General features: G+C 29.1%; 1 protein-coding gene across 1 annotated transcript in view; it reads right to left on the bottom strand.

Annotated features, from left to right (window-relative positions):
* The window catches only part of LOC100200728 (calcium uptake protein 1, mitochondrial), a 53,796-nt gene that overhangs the window by 14,366 nt on the left and 13,682 nt on the right, over positions 1–25,748 (bottom strand). The gene's annotated exons all lie outside the window — the stretch shown is intronic.

Here is a 25,748-nt window from a genome sequence, read left to right as displayed (position 1 = left end):
GGCTTACAAATCATTTTGGTCATACTAAAGATGTTCACATGAATTGGTATAGAAAGGAAGACGCTACCATAGAGCTGACCAAAGTAGCAAAAGTTCTTGTAACTATTGATGATGGGAAATCTGTAAAGAACAAGAAGATTGATGATGTTCTTAAAGAAAATAATAGAGTTTTAGAAAATAACTCTCATGTTGTTAGTGCTTCAATGGGTAAACAGTCAGGTAATAGTTAATGGTAATATTTAACAATAAAAATTTTCAATTGTTTTTACATGGCTAAAGTGTTAAGGAATAAAAACACTTTATGCTGCAATACTCTGTTTTCTTATTTTATTTGATAAATGTGTTTCTATAGAAAAAAGAAAACAGTACACACCAAATAATAACTGTGAGGACGTGCTAAAATCTATTAAAAAGGTATTAATTGCTATCACAACTGGTTTAAATGTAGTGTTATGAAAGTAGTTTTCAAGTTTGTAAACTTTTTTAAAAATTGCAACTTATTAAAATATGTTTATTAATTTGTAGAAAAAGACATGGGAAACATGGACTGAGGAGGAAAATGATGCAATTAATAAAGCTTTTCGAGCTCATTCATCACAGAAAAAGATACCTCAATTGCACGAGGTGTTGCTAGCAATAAAAAACTTTCCTATTTTGGAAAAAAAAGGACATAAAAAAATTAAAGATAAAGTTAGAAACAATATTTTAAGAATTTAAAAAGTAGCTTTTTATACTAACTATACTGTAATGTAAAGATTTCACCTAAAGTGTTTAAATGACATTTAAATAAGCGAAAATAGTTTGTAGTTTGTAATAAATTGTTTCAGTAATTTCAGTTCTCTAATTTTAGAGAGTTAATTATTAGATAAACTCTTAGACTAGAGTTATTTATCGGAATAATTTTAAGACAAGAGTTATTTATTAGATTAATTTTAAGACTAGAGCTATTTATTAGATTTATCCTAGACTAGAGTTATTTATTAGATTAGTTACTAGACTAGAGTTATTTATTTGATTAATTTCAGGACTAGATTTATTTATTAGATTAATCCTAGACTAGAGTTATCTATTAGATTAGTTTCTAGACTAGAGTCATTTATGACATTAATTACTAGAGTAGAGTTATTTATTACATTAATTACTAGACTAGAGTTATTTATAAGATGAATCCTAGACTAGAGTTATTTATTAGAACAATTTCTAGCCTAGATTTATTTATTATAATTATCAGATTTTATTGAAGGTCCAACAAAAGTAACTGCCTTTCCTCTTCTTTTTGTTTTATTTTATTTATTTACTTATTTGATAAATTTAAAATAAAAAAATGTAAAATGAAATGATCATTTAGAATTTTCATTGAAGAAGAATCCTATTACATGATCTAGGGTCATATGATTCAATATTTGAAATGGCATTCCATATGCAGGTCCGATATAGATTTCTTAACATTGCAAAGATAAAGGAAACATTATGTTAGAAAAATAGTTAAAATAGTTAAATTTTTCGACTCGTAAGAATTTATCTATTGCTACTTCTTTTACGTATTTTTACATTATGTTAATATGTTAATAAAATTGTCTTATGTTAAAACCAAATTGATTTTTCTTTTTTTAGGGAAGTTTCTACATAATTATGACGCGTATTTTAAAAATGATTTCATTAGGTGAAACTCAGTGAAACTCTGATTTTCATTTTTTAAATCATAAATTCATAGCTATAGAAAAAGACAACACAAGTAAAAAGGAACAAAGGCAACTTGCAAGAAAGAAAAGCAATTAGTAAGTTTTATTAAATTTTTTAAATTAGTTTCTTGTTTAACAACGTAAGTTTTTATATTAGCCCTAATATTTTGACATTGAAATAACATTTGAATACCTTAATCGTGGTATGTATTTAAATCGAGTTTTTGTAAGCAACATAACGTTATGATAAAAACATTGAACACATTTTTAACGAGGTGATCAGTTAATAGGAACTACCAAGTTCTTAATAACTGATGAGCTCGTCTTTCTTTCAAGTGATGAGCTCGTTTTTCTTTTAAGTGATGAGCTCGTCTTTCTTTCTTAGAAACGGACGAACTTAGTTCAAGTTCTTGTTAATTGAAGGACCTAAGTTTTAAGACCATAGACTACATATCATAAAACTTTATTTAAAAAAAAGATTCACGAAAACTGCTATGAAAATATTTTTGCTATATTTCTAACAATTTTATAGCTTTACCGAACCTTGCTTTTAAACGATAGTAATCAATTATATTTTATATGCGTTAGTTTGTTTGTCGTCAGTTTTTATGCATTACTGACACACGTAGGTATGTGGCACTTAGCAATCAATTTTCCTCGTACGAAAATAATCAAAACTTCTAAATGAGGTTGAAGGCCACAGGCTAACTAACTTTATTCATTTATTAAGCTTTATTTATTTTAGAACAGTCAATAAAACTGCTAATAAAACTATTACTTATTAAGCTAACAATTTTGATGCATTACCGAACCTCGCTTATAAACGATAGTTATTATTTATATTTTATACGCGTTAGTTTGCTTGGTGTCAAATTTTATGCATTATTGACACACGAAAGTATGTGGCACTTAGCAATCAATTTTCCCCGTACGAAAAAAATCAAAACTTCTACACGAGATTAAAGGCCATAGGCTAACTACCGAAAAGCTTTATTCATTTTAGAACAGTCAAGAAAACTGGTGTAAAAACTATTATTTATTAAGCTAACAATTTTGATGCATTGCCGAACCTCGCTTTTAAACGATAATAATCATTTATATTTCATACGCGTTAGTTTGCTTGGTATCAAATTTTATGCATTATTGACACACGTAGGTATATAGCAATTTTCAATAATTTTTTTTTATAGGTTTTCTAAATAAGATTTAAAACCATAGATTAACAAGCTTTAAATTTTAAGAATATAGAAAATAAACGATTCACTGAGTGTATCACTGCTCATAAGTGAAGCAAAATATAGGTTATTGTAATGAAAGTTATTTTTGAGCTGAGAATTATTGAGTTGAATTTTACCAGCAACTGAAATTCTGTAACTTTTTTAAATATTCAATACTCTAATTAGCTCTTGTTAAATAGTGATTGACAACAGTTCAGGAGAAGAAATTTTCATCTCTGAAAATTATTTTGTCTAGACCATAAGCATGGCTGCCGAGTGAATCATTAATTTTCCATTAGGCCCTGGGAAAGTCTCAAAAAGAAAGAAAATTATTAAAATTATTATGAAGTTTCAAACAATTTTATTTGGGCAACGGGAATCTTCCTGTTGACTTCTCTCTCTCGGCAGCCATGACCATAAGCTGTAGAAAAGTCGAATCATAAGGTATCATAATTTCACAACCGAATTATTGGGCAGTAGAGAAATCTTAAAACGCTTGTATTGAAAATTTAAAGTTTGCGGCCCTCGTCTAGCGCTTCTGAATGTACCGAGTTTACATTGTTGCTCTGTGCAGCTATCTAGTTTTAAATTTTTTTAAAGTTGTTGAAGAAATAATAAAAGTGAATAAAAAAGTCTCCTTGACTGTTGTGGCTTTGGTCTTTAATAGAAATAATTATGCCGCAAAAAAAAGAAGGAGGAGAAGAAAGGGGTCTTCCCCCTCCCCCCCCTAGAAATTTTCAAGCTCAAAATATCATTGATAAAATTAATATATGTATATATATATTTATATGTATACATATATATATATATATATATATATATATATATATATATATATATATATAGACACACACACACACACACACACACACACACACACACACACACACACACACACACAGATATATATATATATATATATATATATATAACTATGTTGCAAAACTAGATTTTTACGCAAAAAAATAGTTATTTATATACACATTCAATATATTTATTAGTAAACTAACTTATAAACATTGTAAATGATCAAATGATATAGTGGTTTTATCTAAGAAAACGGAAACCCTTTTTTTTTAAATTGGTCTAACTCTCCCCTCCTAAGATCCTGACTATGATCTGGATCTGCCACTGATAGATACGGAAACTGGTATAAGAGTTTTATTTTGCTTTGAAGAGATCAAAGTATGGTATTTCTTAAAGGTGAATGATGAGAAACTGTGCATTATTTAGGATCAGAGCAGAGACGGAAGTCAATTAGATAAAGTAAATGTTTTTGGTTGCCTGAAAAGTGATTACGAGGTTTACTGATTTCTATAAGAAATTAAATAAAGACAAATTTTAGAAGAAGTAACACGCAGGATATCCGAGCCATCCTGCATTACAAGCATTAAAGTATTTAAAAACAATAAAGTGTTGGTAAAACTTAAAAATAAAAAAATACGAAAATAAGTTATATTGAAAGCGGAGAACTCAGGCTATTTCAAACTAGTTTAACGATAAGTAGGAGCAATTCGTACATATCTTTGCGCCGATTGTAACTTCGTATAGCATCGTCAAAAATCTGCAACAATACACTAAATACCCAGCTAGCATACTACGTTGGCCCAATGTAGTTCAGACCATAACTCAACGTGGTTTGCTGGGTAGGTATTTTATATACTAAAATAACAACATGTTTTACTTATATGCCTAATATTTTATTTTAATATATTAATATTTTTATTTGGGGGGATAGCTAAAGATCCTTAAAGATACACGGATTTGTAATATTAATAAAATAAGGTTCTTTCAAGGTATGTCAACCTGGGTCTCAAATGAAGTGTATAATCATAATATTTTATGAAAATATCTACAAAAAGGTTTATTTTATACCTTAAAAAAAAAAAATACAACTAAAAAAGAAAATTCTTTTGAGAACCGTTTTGGAATAATTTTGAATAATGTCATTTTTAATATTAGGCATCCACATTATGCTAACTTGCTAACCTCGGAGATGATATAATTTGCTTGATATCACTAAATTGTTTCCGTACTGCTGTTGTTATTTATTTAGTACCAAATAAACAGTAACCCTCTTAACCATACCGTGACCATCAATTTGATTGAGTGTTATTCGTTTAACAATATCCCTGTCAAACCCTGCTTTAAGAAGTTTACTATTGTAAATTTTACTATTTCCAAAGTCATCAAGTTTTGTAAATTTGCAGATCTATTGTAAAGATATTACGTTTTGATTGAGTTATTGTTGTTGCTTATCTAACATACTTAAATCATGACCTCTTACTTGATTTTGAACAGTCTGTATGTCGTGAGTTCTGTTTCATAAATTTCGGCCATGGTTTTGTATAAACAGGTGGTATTAGCTATTTTTTATTCAGAGTTGTTAATTTTAGTCTTTATTTAGCCATAGTTATTTTTTAAAAACTATCAAACAATCCTTGTAGCGCAAATACATAATTGAATAACCAGTTCGGTGGGTTAATGATGCACTTGTTCAACTATTACAGTCAATTTAAGATACGGAGACAACACTAGGACTAAACAAGGGCGAAACCAGACCATGTCGTAAGGATGGAAGAGGGCAATTTTAATATTTTTTTGATTTAATGATCCCAGAATATATAGTAATGGGGAGGGGGTGATTTAATTATTAGTAAGCAAGTAGTTACTCAATTTAAAATTTTCACCACACAATTTTATTAAAAATGCTATTTTATTTAGACAACCTCCCCAATTTACTTCTGTTTTTAAACAAATTAGTGTGTTAAATATAAAAATTTACAAAATTAAAAAAATACTAAAATATCTAAGGATGAGGAGGGTGTGTGATCGCTCGCATCGCCCCTCTATGGATCCACCCTTGGTAATAAATCCATTTTATACTGGAATGGGTTTTTTTTAATTGTTTTATGTTTAGATAATACTACCTCAAAACTATTATCACCCGGTTCAATGTATTCATTTTCAAATATGGAGAAAATATCATTCTTATTTGATAATTAAGATATTTTTACTTCATTTGTTATAACACAATATGATATGTTTCATAAAGTTTGTCTCATAAAAAAAACATAATCCTAAATATTATTCAATGCCTGAGTCCCGCACCCCCCCCAACGGTTACGACTACGATATCTCTTGTATACTTATAACAATACCATCATTTGTATATTACCCACAACTTTATTGATTGTATCAATAGCAGAATCCCATCATCTGGTTCGATATACAAATTCTATTTTGTCAATAACAGATTAAAATAAATTCACAACCTAACTTTTAGATTTTATTTTTGACAATTTTAACTTTCAAAATTTCAAACAATTATTATGAGGGGTGGCATATTTAAGCATCAGGGTCTCCGAAGACCGTTAGAGTTTTCAACTCTACCTGCAATTTGATGGGTTTTAACATAGATAGCGTTAGCCTTTCTCAAACCCCTTAATTAAAGTATTTTATTTTTTAAGTAATACCATATAGCAGAAGATTTTTCGAAATTTTGGGTTCAATATGTTGGTTTCTTTTGATTGGTTTTAAAATTAAGGCTTTTTTTAGGGAGAGTTGTGGTGGCCGTATTCGACCCACTGCACTGCAAATGCCAACCGTCCTCAATTAACATAGTCATTTTTTTTATCTCATAAAACGTGAGTGGCCTTTATAAAGATAAGTAATAAGAACATACATTAACAATATTAATAAATGAAACATATCAAGTAATTTATAATTACTTATATATAAATCAAAATTTGTAATAATGATTCGGTAAGTACTTTTAAAAATTCAATTACACCAACTTATCGGCCTGCGACATATGCAAGTATTAAATTATAAAAACATGAAGCAAGTTCATTATTAAAGTTTACTTTATCGTATTAACTTATAAAAAATTCATTTAATTGAATTATATTAAAATCATTCCTGGTTCAATAAAGCGGTATTTTAGGAGGAGCCGATAAGTCGGTTTTAGTTCCTATGTATGTATGTATGTATGTATGTATGTATGTATGTATGTATGTATGTATGTATGTATGTATGTATGTATGTATGTATGTATGTAAGTATGTGTGTATGTATGTATGTATATATATGTATATATATAACCTAAATTGCTAGTTTAGTTAAGCACTCTGATGTCACACTTAAACAGCCTGATGCCGGGGGCTTCAGTACATACATCAACTGACAAACAGCAGCAGAGTGCTGCTACATCGACTGAGGGTTTGGGATGGGGCAGCAATCTTTTCTTTCATTATTCTTTTTCTTCTTTTTCTGAAAACGCCATATGCTATAAAGATTAGCAAAACTATTGAGCAAATGCTCATCTAAACAAGCTATAGAAGAGATATATATATATATTTTAGGGGGAGAAAATTATTTTCTAAATTTTGTCAACAGGAACCCCACAAATTGATCAGTCTTTCAGATTTAAAAATAGCTAAAGTCTGAGCATGATTGGAATAAGTCAACTCATGCTGCTTAGTCCTTGAAGTTAAAAATTTTTTTTTTGGTATCCTAACAAAGCTTTAGGCCCATATCTCTGAAACTTTTCATTAATTTCTCATGTCATTATTCAAAAATATTGATTCAAGTCATATGAATCAATATTTTTCTAAGTAATATATACTTTTCATTTGTTATTACTTATAGTCAAAACAAACTATAACAGACTTTTATTAAGGAAACCTCTATTAAGGAAATTATGCAATGAGAATTATGTGATATTTTTCAGAGTATGAATTTAACTATGATAAAGTAAAATCAAAATGTATTTTTTTATAATGTATATGTATAATGTATTACAATGTATGTGTTTTTATATAAAATAATTTATATAATAATGTGTTTTTAGAAACATCAGGATAAAGCTTTCTGCATTTAATAGACTTTAATAACCTCACGAAAGATGAATAGCAGAAATAATATGTTTTACAAGCAGATCCCAAGATCTGCTTGTAAAACATATTATTTCTGCTATTCATCTTTCGTGAGGTTATTAAAGTCTGTAATTAATTTTACTCCTTGTTCTGCTACATCATTTACAACCTATGTGACTTCACAATCCTCAATCCTTCCTTAAAATATATATACAATTAAAATATATATACGAATTTTGGGGTTTACAATTCTTGAATTTTCTGTCTACACGGTGTGTCCCAAAAATAACCGAACTTCATATTTATATCATATAACATGCAGCGCCATCCATTGATAATTTGAAGCATGAAAAAGATACATTCATTTTCTTTCAAACGCACCTACATTCATGAAAATCGGATGACAGATGTGAAAGTTACAGCCATTTCAATAAAAGAAAAGCGCGTCCTAATGTTACAAAACGAAAATGGAACAAAGAGCGAATATAAAATTTTGTGTTAAACTTAAAAAAAAATTCGCTGAGACATATGAATTGATGAAAAAAGTTTATGGTGATGATTGTATGAGTCATACTCAAGTTTATACATGGTTTACACGATTTAAAAATGGTCGTGAGTATTTAAATGACGATCTGAGGCCAGGTCGTCCAGAAGCTAGTAATCGTGCTGAATTGGTGGAAAAAGTCAGTGAAATCATTGGTATCCATGCAAATTTTACTACGAGAATGTTGGCTGAGGAATTAAATACAAGTAAAAACACTATTTGGAGAATTTTAACTCAAGATTTGAGTAAAAGAAAGGTATGTGCGTGTTTTATTCCACATGAATTAAATAAAGACCAAAAAATTGCTCGTGTGGAGCATTGCAAAGACATTGTTGAAAGTGTTGAAAACGATCCAGACTTTCTTGATTCGATCATAACTGGTGATGAGTCATGGTGCTTTAAATATGACCCTGAAACTAAGCGTCAATCTGCTGAATGGAAGTCCAAAGGTGAGCCAAAACCAAAAAAATTGCGTTTCCAGAAGTCTCAAATCAAGACAATGTTGATTACTTTTTATGATTCGAAGGGTATTGTCCACAAGGAATTTGTTCCAGAAGGTCGAACTGTTAATGGAGAATACTATTTAGGCGTTTTAGATCGTTTGTGGAAAAGAATTTGTCGTGATAGACCTGAATATCCAGCAGGAAAACAACTGTTTTTATTGCACGACAATGCACCGCCTCACAAGACCAAAAAAGTGAACGAATTTTTGATGTAAAAACGGATTTCTCTCATCAACCACCCTCCATATTCGCCTGATCTATCACCATGTGACTATTTTCTATTTCCAAATCTAAAAACCAAGATGAAAGGAGCATTTTATGATGATATCCCAGCCATTCAAGCAGCTGTAACCGAGATGCTGAAGAACATTCCTATAAATGACATAAAAAAATCTATGCATGCGCTGGTTGATCGTGCCAAACGTTGTATTGAGTCTAATGGAACCTATTTGAATAAATAATAACTTTCAATGATGATATAATGTGTGTTTTATTTTATATCCAAAAAGTTCGGTTATTTTTAGGACACACCGTGTATGAGTTAGGACTTTGTTTGCCATTTCAGCCTGAGTTAGGACAGCCTGAGTTAGGACTTTGTTTGCCATTTCCAATTTTTCTTTTTCTGAAATTGAGGGATCAAAGAATACTACTAATTCTGTATTGAAATACCACAAATAGTTTAAGAATTTGTTGAGGGCTTTCTCAGTAATATTCTGGTCAATCTCCTTATAGTTTAACAAGTGTTGCAAGAGGTTAAAATCTTGCTTGAAGAAAAATAGAGACAGCTTTTAAGGCACTGTGTTCTTTATCACTCAGTTTGAGTTGTACATAAAACAAAAATATCTTTAGACAATAGATGGCCTTAACCATCCACATAGCATGACTGATGGCACCTACATATCTAAATCCCACTTCTGTTCCATTTAGTGCTCCTACAAACACCAATACCAATTGTAGGAGCTCCTTGTAATCATCACAGGGAAGTGATTTCTTGAGTTTAGTTTTGAAATTTGCACATATGTTGGCGATTACTTCAGAAGGTAGATGTCTTTTCACAGTTTCACTGCTAATGCCACTGTAATATTGTTTCCAGTTGACCTTCAGCCATGTTTTTTGGAACCTCTTGAATATATCAAATTGAGGTCCAGTTGTTGATCTAAACTTACATTAGAAAACTCCCCTTAAAAAGATTTTAAAATTTTAATCTAACACTTTAATACTGATGAATTCATCCTGATATTTTAGCAAGTGTTTATTTCTATTATACTATTCATTTCTATTATAACTATTCACAACATGTCATATAGCGCATAAAAATCATTAAACCATGCAGTGTATGTGAAAACAATATTTGATCAGCAATTTAATCCAACATGGTTTAACAGAAGAACATGGTTAGAACATAATAAAGGACAAGATATTGCATTCTGTTTTCCCTAACACCGATTTGAAGATATGAGATTATCAAATCACATCGGTCTCAATCAGAGGTCACGCTCACATTTAAGAGATACTGTAATTAGAAAATAGAATTTTGGAGTGGTAAAAACTTTACAATGAGCAATCAAAAGCTCTGAAGCATCTGCACACTAAATTAGCTCCCATTCTCTAGAGATGCTTTGAGACTCTTCAATGTGATATTGTGTTAGCTGTGGAAGCCACCTACCCATTATTTAAAAATTTCATGGATAATGCCACAACCTTTGGGAGACTTTACTGGAGTTATTTAGACAGTAATGAGCTGCAGCAGGCTAAAAAGTTTTACGCTATAGAAACAGGACATTATAATAACACAGCATCTATTTAAAGGTCAACAGCCAGTAAGGTCATGATGAGTGTTCATCACATCATCTCCACATCATGTACTATAGGTATTAATATTATAATAATATGCATATATATATATATATATATATATATATATATATATATATATATATATATATATATATATATACTGTGTATATATATATATATACTGTGTATATATATATATATATATACTGTGTATATATATATATATATATACTGTGTATATATATATATATATACTGTGTATATATATATATATACTGTGTATATATATATATACTGTGTATATATATATATATATATATATATATATATATATATATATATATATATATATGTATATATATATATATATATATACATATAGAATAGTATAAATACACTGTAAAGTGCATTTTCACTATGGAGTACATTTTAATTCAAAAAACATGTTTTAGCAGTCAGTACTTTTTTTACAGTACTTTACACTTATTTTTTTTTACTTGAATCTTTTTTACTTTTCTTTAAATAGATTGCATGAGCTCCTTGAACATTTGCTTTTAGTATTGTCTCAATGCTTCTTCACAGCATTGAGACAATACTAGACCCACAAAGTTCAGGCAATTTTTTTTATGACACCACCCTATCATCATTATTGCTCATATCTTCTAGTGAGGTTAGGTTTTTTTAGAGAACTTCTGGTTTCAATTTTGTGCGACATTTTTCGATAGACTTGAAATTTAGTGAATTACCCAGCCACAGGGCAAGAACATTAAATGCATTATCTTGGAGCCATATTTTGACAATTTTTGCTTCATAGCAATTTCTCCTATTGTACATGATAATATCAAACTTTCCGAATTCAAAACCAATTTTTTTTCAACACACTGTTTTTCAAACTTTCTAAATAATTTGCAGAATCAACAACTGTCTTAACTGGCAGAATTGACAGTCTCCCCATAAAAGTTATAAAGTAGCAAAATAACAGTGATTATACCCCAAATATAAGGTGCATAGTATCAAGGATTCAAGAGTGAGTTTGATTAATGGCTAACAAATATTGACTTAGTATGGCGAAAACTGTTCAACTTGCGCTTCATCTAAGAAAATGATTCATAGGCACATTTTAAGTTGTGTTCTTTTCAACATTTTAGGTGATTGTGAATATTTTTTTGAAAAAAACAAGGCTTAGATACAGCATGGTACAATCAAAAATTAAAGTTTTTAGTAACTTTGAACTAGCAATCACATTAGAAAGCAGTTGAGTAAGAATTAGTGAGCTTGAAACATGTTTGTCCTTCACAGTCAAACAGTCTATCCTTCAGGGTATTTGGAGTGGTAATTATTTGCCTTCCTAAAGATTTTCTTGGATTTATGTTATCTGTTGACTTGTTGTCTGAGGTATCTTATCACATTTTAGGCATCTGTGGTCTGAGGATCCTTAAAAGTGCAGCAAATACTCGTTCAAACTGGTGATCATTCAATTTATTTTTTTTGATGATTTTCATAAATCTTTTAAACATATCTTGGTTTCTTCAATGACTGCTGTCATTAAAACTTGTACTTGTGCATGTTTAACAAGTGATGTTGTAGCCATGGTTACTCTAAAATAACTATGATTGAACTACACATGATTTTAATGTAACCAGGCTAAAGCAGGAATGGTGGGCTAAAGCCCACACCCATCTCCACACCCATGTAAGTAAATTTACACAACTTTTTTTGTGTAAATTTACTTACAAAATAATGTTTAACATGTTGATGTCTTTTTATTTAGTTATTCTTAAAAAACATCTCACATGATGTAATTTCAACATGGATGGCAAACTTCAAGTATAAAACTGTTTCTTTTTTAAATTAAAAAATGAAAAAATTTAATTTAGCATGCGCTAAAAAATATTTGCTTGATTTTTATGTAATATTATGATGTAAAAAATAAAAAAACAAAATCAAACAGTTTTTTCAAATAGTGATAACTGTTTGAAAAAAATTGTTCTGTATTATTTTATTAGTTAAATAATTAGTATGTTGAAAAGCAAGCAAAATATATGCATGCGTTGTAAAAAAATTTAACATATTTAAGTTTAACAAGTTCGTTCAAGAGTAAAGAAACAAATCAAAACAAAAACATAGGACAAAAAAAAAAATGCACAAATGTTTTTTTCTTCCTTTGTTTATTTAAGTATACTTTGATGAAGTAGAAAGCACAAATCCGCTTGGATCAAAAACAGGTATTCATAAACTTGGTACCTTTTATTTTATAATAAAAAACTTACCACACCGTTATTCACACAGCAAACTCATCTTTGATGAGTTTGTTGTGCTTGTTTGTTCATTATATACATGCTAACTCACACAATAGACATAAAGAAATATTCTGTAGAGCCAGTAATAAAAGTGTTTGTAAATAAGTTGCAAAGACTTCATGATGAAGGTGTTTTTATTGATGGTGAAAAAACTAACCTTGGGTGTTTTCTAACCTAAATTGTTAGAGATAATTTAGGTTTGTACTCTGTATTAGGTTATATGAAAAATTTCAATACTATATCATTTTCATGTGACATATGTATGGTATCAAAATTGATATACAACAGGTTTTTAGAGAGGACAAACTTTGCTAACATATGTTTTATATGATTCTCAAGTTTAGCAAATACAAAGAAGGGATATTTTTTTAAAAGAATTGTGGATTCAAATGTTTTTGTGGTTTAACAGAATTGCCATATTATCATCCTGTTTTCATTGATTCTGCCAACATGATACATGATATTTTTGAAGGAGTTAATCCATGTGAAGTTAAGTTAATTCTTTATCATGTTTTACATGATGTCAAATGCATCTCCATTGTAGAGCTGAATAGACGTATTAAGTTTATGGATTATGGTATCGGTGATTACTTGATTTTGATATGGTAATTATGGTATTGCCTGCAGTTTAAAACCTAGTACAAGTAGTAAATGTGAAAAGTGCTGACTCTTTAGTAGGTAAACACTCTACTCAGATGCTTACGCTGTTTATTTATTTGTTATACACTAAAGTAGAAACTTTACCAAATTTTAAAACAGCTGTGTGATGTCACGTATTTATTTTTAGCTTGAATGACTCAGGATCCACTGAAAAGCGTTGCTGATGTAAAAAATGGAGCAATACTATTAGTATCAGAATTAGAAAACAAATATCTAATTATTCAATTTATTGATGAAGAAAGTGAGGTTTTAGCTGTTGATAGTATTGGGCCAAAAATTCAGATCATGTGAAACTGTTCTTTATAATTTTAAAAGTAATGGTGAACCAAGTTTTGCTTATATTGATCAGATCTTTGTTTATTGTGAAGTTGCGTATTTTGTTACAACAAAGTAGATTGTCCATAAATACTGCAATTTATCTTTATGATACTGTTGTTCACTAGTTAACCAAAAACTGTGTATAAGAACATGATTACACTTGTAATCTATTATGATTACATAATAAATTACAAACCTTTTAATACAGTGCGCTGTTTGCAAATTAATTACCAATACATGCACATTATTTTAAACCATTTATCATGTCAAAATAACTTTCTATACCTACCACATGAAATATTTGGAGATAATGTATATAGATATTATATAGTTTAAAATTTTCTAATATATATTTATTGTAAAAACAATCTTTTTATTTTTTTATTTTTCTGAAAATGAATTAGGAGTTAATATTGAACTAGTTGGATTGAATTATTTGTGAAATCAGTTTGCAAACATGCTCCAAATTTGTGAAATGTTCCTAAAATATAAGAAGTAATTCATTTAATCATACATACATATTGCTATATCTTCAAAATTATTAAAAAATAACTATATATATATATATATATATATATATATATATATATATATATATATATATATATATATATAGCTATTTTTTAATAATTTTGAAGGTATAGCAATATGTATGTATGATTAAATTAAGTACTTCTTATATTTTAGGAACATTTCACAAATTTGGAGCAATCCGACTAGTTCAATATTAACTCCTAATTCATTTTCAGATTCAAGAGATAGTGATATTCTTCATGCTCTATGTCCAGCACTTTGAATAGATAACATTAATTTTGTTTTTAAACATTTAAAGATTTTTTGCTATCTTTAACTGTTTACATTTAAAACTAATAGCTAATAAATTCTATTTAGGATGTTCATAAACTAATTGATAAACACCAGACAGTAAAATTGTCATTGTTGAATATGAGACAACTGGCAAGATATTAAAGATTCTTGCAAGCTTGCTATGGTCAATAAAGTTGGGAACATGTAAAAGTTATTACATGTGATTTTATAGTATGTAAAAATTTAATCAATAATTGGCTTATAAGATAAGATTATAATGGTAAGATTAGAGTCAAATAAACTCCACAATTAAGTTAGGTTAGTGCTAAATCTTTTTTATTGAAACTAACTGAATAACTTTTAAATAAAACTTCCGTCTTTTAGAAGGAGTAAAAAGCTCTTTAATCATAAATGTTAATTTATATATGTGACATAAATATGCAACTTTTAAACAAGGAAATGGCAATAAGAAAAAATATATCTATTTGTGAAAATTCAAAATATCATAATAGACTTTTTTTAATTTATTATTTTTTTATCAAAATATTAACTTTAGGTATCCATCAAGAGCAACAAAAATAAATTTAACAATGTCTATTTTAAAAGCTTTTCCTAAACTACACTCTGGCGGACCTCTAGGCTATGTAAGTTATTTAACTTTGTTATTTAAGTCTAACTAGTAAATTGTAAATGTTTAAATTACATTATCCTCAGATCAATCAAATATTTGGAAAAAATACTACTGCGCTTATAAGGAAGTTATAGTAAATGGTAAAAAGAAGAAACACCTCATATTTATATTGAGGAGCATTTAAAAACAATACGCAGGTTTGATGGTGTCCGTGCCCAAGTTACAAAAAAAACAGAAATCAGTTTCCCAGCAAAATTTGATGCTGCAGGTAAGTATAACGAAACTTTGTTTGAAGTATTCTTTTTAGTTCCTTTTTTAATTGAAGTATGACTTTATAAGTGAGTTATTGTTTAATGATATTCAGTTTGATGATTTTTAGTTAGCAGAAACAATTTATTCTTGAAAAAACAAGAGCATCACTAAGAAACTGGTTTTTGTCTTTAAAACAACCTTTTTGCGAATTTCTTTGGAAATTTCCCCTGTTTAAAGACTTAAGATTTGATGTAGGCAGCACTATATTTTACTTAGCACCTATTTATCCTAAAAGACTACTGCTAGTATTAGATTACTACTTGTGTAAAACTGATTTTTTTTAATTTAAAAATGCTAAAGACCTCCTTACCGAATGGGAGGATATGGCTCCTCATGTTATTACTTGGGCTTAGCGAAAGAAAAATCCAATGGCTAAACAATAGCTTTTAGAGCTTGACAGCCAGCTTATAACATCAAATGCTGTCACATTTGTCTTTAATTACTATAGTAATTTTTGATTATAACTTACATTAACTATTTAAAACTATTTTCTTTTCTCTGAAAAAATGTAAATGTTAAGCTGATAAATGTTTATTCTTATTAAAGATTGAAATATGGAATATGCATTGTATTTGATTCCTTACATTCTTCAAGCGCCTCCTAGAAATAAGAACCAATCATCTACAGCTCAAGTTGCAGCTCACTTTATTAAAATCTTTCTTGTAAATATTTTCCTATTTTTAAAGTTAATTATTTCCAGCTTAATGATTTATGTTATAAACTAGGTCAATATTTACCCTTTTATATGTCCTTTTATATTGTATCTTTATTTCTATTCATTTTTTTACAAAGGATACTACAGCTATAGGGACATAATTAATGCAAATACTTCTTTCATGAACCCATATGCTATTGCACTAGGGGCTAGAGGCAACTTGGTGCAATTGTTTATTTTCATAGAAAATAATGTGGTTCCAATTAGAAATGGCATGTTAAGTGCAGTAGACCGTTTTCTGAAATTATAATTTGTTTTTGACATTGAATATCCACCAGAGTGCCCACATTTGTTGCATTGTTTACAAAGAGTTGTCATGTGTACTCATGGCGATTTATCATTGTCAAGAGGTGGCAGGGATCTTTCATTATTTATCAATGAAAAATTAAGGAGTGGATAAATTGTTCAATAAATTTCTTGTTAACGAATATTTTGTAATTTATATCCAATGGTTAATTCATTAGATTCAATGTTTTTTATAAAATAAATAAGTTGCTTAATATATTTGATAAACAAATTATAATTTTATTGCATGAGTGGAAAACATGGGAACATTACTTGATATTTAAGTTTTTGTTTTGAGATATACATTTATATCTATTCATTAATTTTTATAAAAAAATTACCTAAAAAATTTTCCGTTTTAGTTTTATGAGCAAGTTCAAAATGAATGTTTGTCTAATGCCATTTGAAGCAAATTAGTTCAGGCAAAGCGCCTGAAAATTTATATAATTTGCCGGAACCATTTTAAGAGTCTATATATATTAGGGTGTCCCAAAAAACCACTTTTTTTTTAATTTCAATGTGCTCTCAACTAATTCCCATTCTATAGGTCCTAAATAACTACCAAAATCTTCTTTTAAATTTTTTAATGACTAGAAGTGATAGATGTAAATTCTGAGTTTTACGGTTTTGTACACATATGTGTATTTACATAAAAACAGCGCTATCTAGTATTTCAATATGCTTTAATGATGTAATAATTGGTACACAAATAATTCCCAAAGAACATTATTAAAGATTGGCGTCACTCCCTATGAACATAGTTAGTGATTGATATAATTGCATGAAGGAATTCTATTTTGTGCACTAAGGAATTCTCTTGTAAACAGTTATAAAAGCTGTAACTGTAAACTTAGATAAAATATGATACAAGAGGGAATAACGACTTCATATATTTTTAATGCAAGTATAAAATATAGTATAAATCTAGTTAAAAAACTGATTATTTTGAAGTTCATATAAAAAATGGGTAGAACAGCTAAAAAAAAGGATGATAATGGGACAGAATAAGAAAAAATGGAAAAATACAAAAAGGCTGAGGTATATATTGAAGTACCCACTGAGGGATTTACCTCAGAGACATCAATTTATCCTTTGCGAGTCGCAGGTTAAATACAAATTCACTTTTACTAATGTTGGTTGCAAATTGAAATTGAAACCCAAGGATCTTGTTTGCGAAAACGGTGTTTACACAGATCCTGATAATTCTTGTTTGGTAACTAGGATTAAAAAAGTTTGGGATAATGCTGGGTTTGGCAAGAAACTTGTGATTTCTGGATAAAGAAATAAAAAAAATAAAAACCAAAATCATTAAGCTTAATTTAAAATACAAGAAAAAAATAAGAAATTGATTGAATTGTCTTCTCTACACTGTATCAAAAATTGTCTTCTCTACACTAGGACAGCAGTCTTGATAAGCAATCAAAGTTAGAGAAAGATTTTCTCACTGAACCCTATGAGCTTTTTGACATCTCGACTAAGAATTTTGAAAAAGATATTCTTGCTGATAAATTGAGAACAGATGATGCCAAGCCGGAAGATAAAAAGTAAGTTCATTAAATAACGCTTTTTTGAGTAGTGAGATTTTCTTTCTGATTTAAAGTAACTTAAGTAATAGCATATTATTTCCTTTCAAATATTTACCTTTAACTCTTTTCATGGTTTGGTCATCTTCCAAGAAAAACTAGAACAATTATTAATTTATTTATAAATGTCTTAACAGATTTAAATATTTTTTTAGTTTTTATAAAGACCAGAAGTTGGATAGGAAAGGATATATGGGAACAAAAGTCGATGGAGACTACAGTAGGAAAGTACTGGATGCAAATAGGAGAAAGAACAAGCTAGATAAGCTGAGAGATAAAGAATTAGAGTGACAAAAAAACTTAAAAAATATCAATGATGTTTTGTTGTCACATGACTCCATGACAGAAGAGATTCAATTCAGCAATGAGGAAGAAAAGTCAAACAAGGACTCTGAAATTAGCGAGGAAGAAGATTTCCTGGATAACGGTCGGAAACACAGCTACAGTATTATTTTAATAACATAGTTATAATTTTCACAAACTAAAGGTGTTTTATTGAAAAGTATATAATTATAAATAGGTAGAAAAATATTATAAAATGATACCTAGGTACAATTCTGGAGATACGATAAATCTAGCAGTGAATGTTGAAAAGCTCATTGAATGTACTGCTGTTCCAGCAACAAGGTTCAATGTTGGTGTACGACCTCATCTGACAATTTTAAGTGAAGTATTTAAAGCTGGAGTTATACAAATTAATGACATACCGCTTTCACGAAGCACATTTCATAGAAAAAAGTTCAAATATGTAGAACTTGAAAAAGACTTGGAGTGGATTTCAATAACAAATCATCTTAAAGGCCGACGGCTTATTCCTCATTTTGATACCAAATTGTTGGAACAAATTACCACTTGGCTTAACATTATTCAAAAAATTGAGCGACTTGCAGTCTCAGTGAGCTCTCCAGATGACAATACCATGGAAGACCATCTTTTAGGTGTTGTTCAATGTCCCTCTTCAAAGGGAGTTGACCAAGGAGAACAAGTGCACAATCTTTTAGAATATTATGGATGTAAAAAGCAGATCATTGGTATATGCTGTGATACAACTGCAAGCAATACAGGCGGAGTCAATGAAGCAAAAGAAAGAGCTCTTTTTGGACAAAGGTCCAAAAAGAGCTCTTTATGTCAAGCTAAAGAACAAACGGCTTGTTATCTGCGAAAAAGTGAGTGAAGTGAAAAATTTATGTAAATTGGACTGGCAAAGAGATGATTTAAAGATTGGCTCTGTTCTTTGCACTGTTGCAGAGGAAGCTAAGACATTTTTGACTAATGCAACTACTGATATGGTGTTTTCAAGAAATGATAATGGTATAGTTCATAAGCTTGCCTCAGCTTATGAACTATACCATTATCATTTCTTGAAAACACCATGAAGAGTAGGTAGCTTTGCTCGGAAATCAGCTTAGCTACCTAAGCTGATTACCGAGCAAAGCTACCTACTCTTCAAACATTTCAAAATATTAAGAATAGAATGGGTCAATAATAGTCTTAATATTATAGATGTTTTTAACCATTCTCAGTTGCTAGATTTTATTGTATGGATCAAAACATATCTGTTGTAAATGATGGTGCAGAAAGAAACATTAGGCTCATTAAAGATTTTATTTCAGCTACTAGAGATGAAGATCAGTTTCAAAATGTACTTTTTGTAGTTATAAAGTCTAGAAAAAACTTGACTAAGATTATGACCAAAAAGGAACTGTTCAAAAGTTGTATTTTTTGAACAGTTACTTTTCAAAGTAACCAAGTTCTGTTCAACTTTTTGAACAGAACTTGGGAACTGTTCAAAAAGTTGTATTTTTTGAGAAATGTTTCACTGCAATAAAATCTTAAATTTGCTAATAAATATCAGTTTTTATGTATTTTTTTGTATTTTCATATTTATAAACATAAACTATCAAGTTAAATAGTAGCGAAAACAATTGGAAATGATTTATACGCATCTAATTGTTTTGTTTTAATTTTTTTTTAATGTAAAAAAACTGTGTTTTCTATTAAAGTTAAGCCAGCTTAACATTAAAACCGTAAAACTCAGATTTTACATCTAGCACTTCTTGTCAAAATAAAACCATCAAATTTTTTTAGGACTTATTTAGGTCACATAGAATGAGAATTAGTAAAAAGCTTTTTTTTTATTTTGGGGCACCTAATATATATATATATATATATATATATATATATATATATATATATATATATATATATATATATTTATATATATATATATATATATATATATATATATATATATATATATATATATATATATATGTATGTATATATATATATATATATATATCTATATATATATATATATATATATATATATATATATATATATATATATATATATATATATATATACATATAGATATATATATACTTATGTATGTATATATATATATATATATATATATATATATATATATATATATATATATATATATATATATATATATATATATATATATACATACATAAGTATATATATATCTATATGTATATATATATATATATATATATATATATATATATATATATATATATATATATATATATAGATATATATATATATATACATACATATATATATATATATATATATATATATATATATATATATATATATATATATATATATATATATATATATATATTATATATAAATATATATATATATGGACGGAAAAAAACACATACTGAAACTTTTTAGTCCCTGTGTAATAAGTCCCTGTGTAATAAGAAAACAAAATATTAAACAAAAGTTCACATCCAGAGGTAATCCACTGGTATTAAGGGTGGTAGCCCTCTTAGCAAATTGTTTGCTTCAAGATGGACTTCCTTCTTGAAGAAAATTGGCCAAAAATTGGCCAAGGAAACCATAGTGATTTGAGCAGAGCATTACATGTTTGGTGTGGAAAGTTATCATCTATGATCTCTTCTCTTACTACAAAAGTTGGTTTCTTAGAAGCAGAAAACAAAATGCAACAAAAAGAAATTGATTTACTTAAAAATAATAACAAAGCAAACATCACTTATCAAAATAATATTCACAGTGCTGACGTCTGGGCAGGTTTCATTAGTAAAGAAAAGGACATTGCTGCCAAAGAGAAAAATGCTACTTTGTTTGCTAAAATTTCAAAAGAAAACAACGAAAAAAATAGAATTTTAAATAATATTATTATAAGTGGTCTTACTGAGTCAGTAAATTTGGATGATGATAATAAAGCAATTGATGAAATTCTTACTATCTTAAAAGTGTCTTGTGACGATGTAAAAGTTAAAAAAAGACTTAAAAAGAAAAATGCCTCTCCTCTTACTTCTTCTATCTCTAGTGACATGGACAACAAATTTATTTATGTGCCCCCACGTCCTCCTTTGGTTTTAATTGAATTTAAGAATTATGAAAAACGTCAATCGGCTTTGGCTAATGCAAGAGAACTTAAACATATTCATGGTTTTACAAAAGTTTACGTTCGACCAGATCAAACTGAAAATGAAAGAATAGCTCTCTCTAAACTTCATGCTGAATGTAGAATTAGAAACAATGCTCTTCCAAATTCTTTTGATGATCCGCAAGGGAGGCGACTCAATTGGGGTACAAGAGATGGAAAAAAAGGATTTTGGTCTGTGCGATCTGGTTCAATTCGATGGATCGAACACAAAGAATAGAACATCTAACCCTAACATTTATAGTCCTCCACCTTTTTCATCTAGTTACTCTTTATTTGAACTTAAATGTCTTTATTTTAATCCAACATCTTTGGATAATAAATGGGATGAATTCCAAGCTAGAATTGCATCACTAGATTACCCGCACATCATTGCAGTTACAGAAACATGGTTCACCGCGACATCTTTAACAAATCTAGAAAATTACACTGTGTATCTTCGAAACAGGACAACTCGTGGAGGAGGTGTAGCCATTTACGTTAGAAAAGACATTCATTCATATGAATGTGAGTTCAGTGATAAACAGATGGGTGAGCAAATATGGTGTCAGGTTTCAATTGGAAATGATGTTTTGCTAATTGGTTGTATTTATCGCCAACCATTCACTCTATATGAGTCTGATTTACAAATCAACAAGTCAATCAAACGTGCTAAAGCTCTGATTGATAATGGTAAATTTACAAGTGTTCTCCTAGTTGGTGATTTTAATCATAGTGATATTAGCTGGTGTATTTTGGGCGGAAAATGTAAATATGGCAAACAATCTAGTCAAATTTTTTTAGATACTATAAATGATTGCTTCCTATCTCAGTTTGTCACAGAACCAACGTTTATCAATAACACACTTGACCTGGTGCTCTCTGATGACCCTGATCGTATTTATAACGTTACGATTGGTCCTCCACTTGGTTGTACACAAAAAAATCATTTCCATAATTCACTTTTATGGGATTTTAGACTTAAAACATCGACCAAAACAATTAGTCATCACAAAGTGAATTACATCTATGATAAAGGTGACTATAATGCCATCAGTGAGGGTCTAAAAATGATTGATTGGCCGAAATTATTTACAAATAAATCAGCAGATGAAAGCTTTGAACTATTTAAAGACATTTACATTTCATTGGTTGAACATCATATTCCTAAATACAATATGTCCTTTAGTTTGAAAAAACGTGATCCAAAATGGTTTAATTCTACTATTAAAGCAGCGACTAAAGAAAAATTTAGACTATTTATGAAGCTACGCTGTTCTTCAAGAAAATTGAAGGATTATATTAGAGTCTTATATAACAAACAAAATCGCCTGGTCAAAAAGCTTGTTGCTGATGCTGTACTAAAGTTCGAGAATGAAATCATTTCTGCTTGTAAGTCTTGCCCAAAAAAGTTTTACTCTTATATAAATAGCCAAAAGTCTTGTAAAAGTGAAATTCTATCTCTTTTTGATCACAATGGAGTGCAGTTAGTAGATAAAATGTCTATTGCAAGCTGCTTAAATAATCAATTTTTTAAAGCATTTTCATCACCTGACACTTACTCCCAAGCGCCAAATTTTCCTCGAAGAACTGAAATTGTTTGTTCTCCAGTTTCAAGCTCCATATTCAGTTGTTGCAATATTGAAAAACTTTTATTCGCGCTTGACTCTTCGAAAGGCACTGGCAACGATGGAATCCATCCTAGAGTGCTAAAAAGTTGCTCCAAAGAAATCAGTGTGCCTCTCTCTCTCTTATTTATCAAGTCGTTTGATTCTGAACAAGTACCGTCTGGGTGGAAACTTGCTAATATAACGCCAATATTCAAAAAGGGTCAGCGTACTGATCCTGGAAATTACAGGCCTATTTCCCTCACCTCTGCAGTTGGAAAATTAATAGAGAAAATAATGCGTGATGTCATGACTAAACACCTAGTTAAGCATAACCTGTTATCTCGGCATCAACACGGTTTTGTCAAATCTAAATCGTGCATCACCAATCTTCTTGAAGTACTGGATATCATTACCGAAGCCTTAAGTGACAACTGTGCTGCATTGCTCATCTTGTTAGATTTTACCAAAGCTTTCGATCGTGTGTCACATTCTCTGCTTTATCACAAACTGGCTGGCTATGGTTTTGGCAAAAATATTCTTGCCTGGCTCAAGGACTTTCTTGAAAATAGGAAGCAGCGTGTCGTTCTGGGAAATTTCGCATCTGAATGGATGGATGTCCAGAGTGGTGTTCCTCAAGGATCGGTCATAGGACCTCTTCTATTTTTGCTTTTTATTAATTACATGCCAGAATTAGTCAAAAACAGTTGCAAACTATTTGCTGATGATAGCCAGTTGGTTGTCAAAATAAAAACAGTTACAGACTTGGGGTTTGTTCAAAAAGACATTGATATTTTATGTGATTGGTCAAGACTTTGGTGCATGGAATTTAGCATAAATAAATGCAAGGTTCTAAAGTTTCATGGTGGTTCCACAGACATTGATATCCCCTTTACAATGGTGAATAATAATGGCAGTCACATTCCTCTTGAAGATGTATCCGTTGAGAGAACATTGGGCGTTTTAATAAACAATAAACTCAAATGGTCAGAACAAATTAGTCATGCCATTCTTAAAGCTAACTCTGTACTTGGCCTACTCAGAAGAACTTTTAAAAAATGGAATCCTAGTATGTTTGTGAAGCTCTATACAGCATATGTAAGACCGATATTGGAATACTGTGCACCAATTTGGTGCCCTTTTCTTCTAAAAGACATTAAAAAATTAGAATTAGTCCAACGTAGAGCTACTAAACTTGTTCCACAATTGCGCAACTTGAAATACGAGAAACGATTAGCAAATCTGGGTCTCAGCACATTAGCTGAACGTAGAACAAGAGGAGATGTAATCCAATTTTTTAAAATTTATAAAAAACTAAATGTTGTTAACTGGCAACAGAAGACAAACCAAGCAAGTGCTCTATTATGTGATGGACCTGCAGGTCATCTTCGTGGTGCCAAGCATAAAATTGAACGAGAATTAACGAAAAACACTCAAAGACATAATTTCTTTATAAACCGAGTGGTGTCATCATAAAACACTTTGCCTGCTTCGGTAGTTGCTTAAAATTCAGTTAACGAGTTCAAAAACAATTACGACAAATGGAACCGTTCTCTCTCACGTCGGTCTACTATAGTCGGGTCACGTTAGTTACACGACTCATAGAAAACTAACTTCTATTGTAGAAGTTTTACTATAATAATAATAATAAATATATATATATATATATATATAAATATATATATACATGCTTATATACATATATATATACATATACATATATATATATACATATATATATATATATATATATACATATATATATATATATATATATATATATATGTATGTATATATATATATATATATATCTATATATATATATATATATATATATATATATATATATATATATATATATATATATATATATATATATATATATATACATATAGATATATATATACTTATGTATGTATATATATATATATATATATATATATATATATATATATATATATATATATATATATATATATATATATATATATACAATCAATTTATTTAAAACATAACTCAGAGTTTCACTATAGTTAGCGATCATCAGATGTTACAAATCATAAAAACATCACAAAAAAAAAATATATATTAAAACACTGTGGAGTGTATTCTTTGCCATTAAAGTTATGTACTTATTTTCATGACAACAAACAGAGACATTCATTTTGCTCATTTCATAAAGGCATTTGTTATGAAGTTATGTAATATTTCTCAATCAAGCATAAATTGCACAATTTATAACCATGTTTAAACAATTCAGTTTAAAATTTGGTTTAAAATTTTCCACAAAAGGATTTAAAACCTCCTTTTTAATGTCATTTAAATTTAGAAAACTCTTTAAATGTTTTTCTGTAAGTCCAATATAATAAATACCTTCATCTTGTGGGTTTGTTTAAACATTGCATATACAAATAAAATTTTAAATAAACATTTTCTATTAAAGGGGGATAAATCAATCTTTCGGCTATTATACGAT

Source organism: Hydra vulgaris, chromosome 05, assembly GCF_038396675.1.
Source record: "Hydra vulgaris chromosome 05, alternate assembly HydraT2T_AEP".
Lineage (NCBI taxonomy): Eukaryota > Metazoa > Cnidaria > Hydrozoa > Anthoathecata > Hydridae > Hydra > Hydra vulgaris.
Note: the sequence above shows the minus strand (reverse complement) of the source record. Positions and strands in the feature narration are given on the sequence as shown.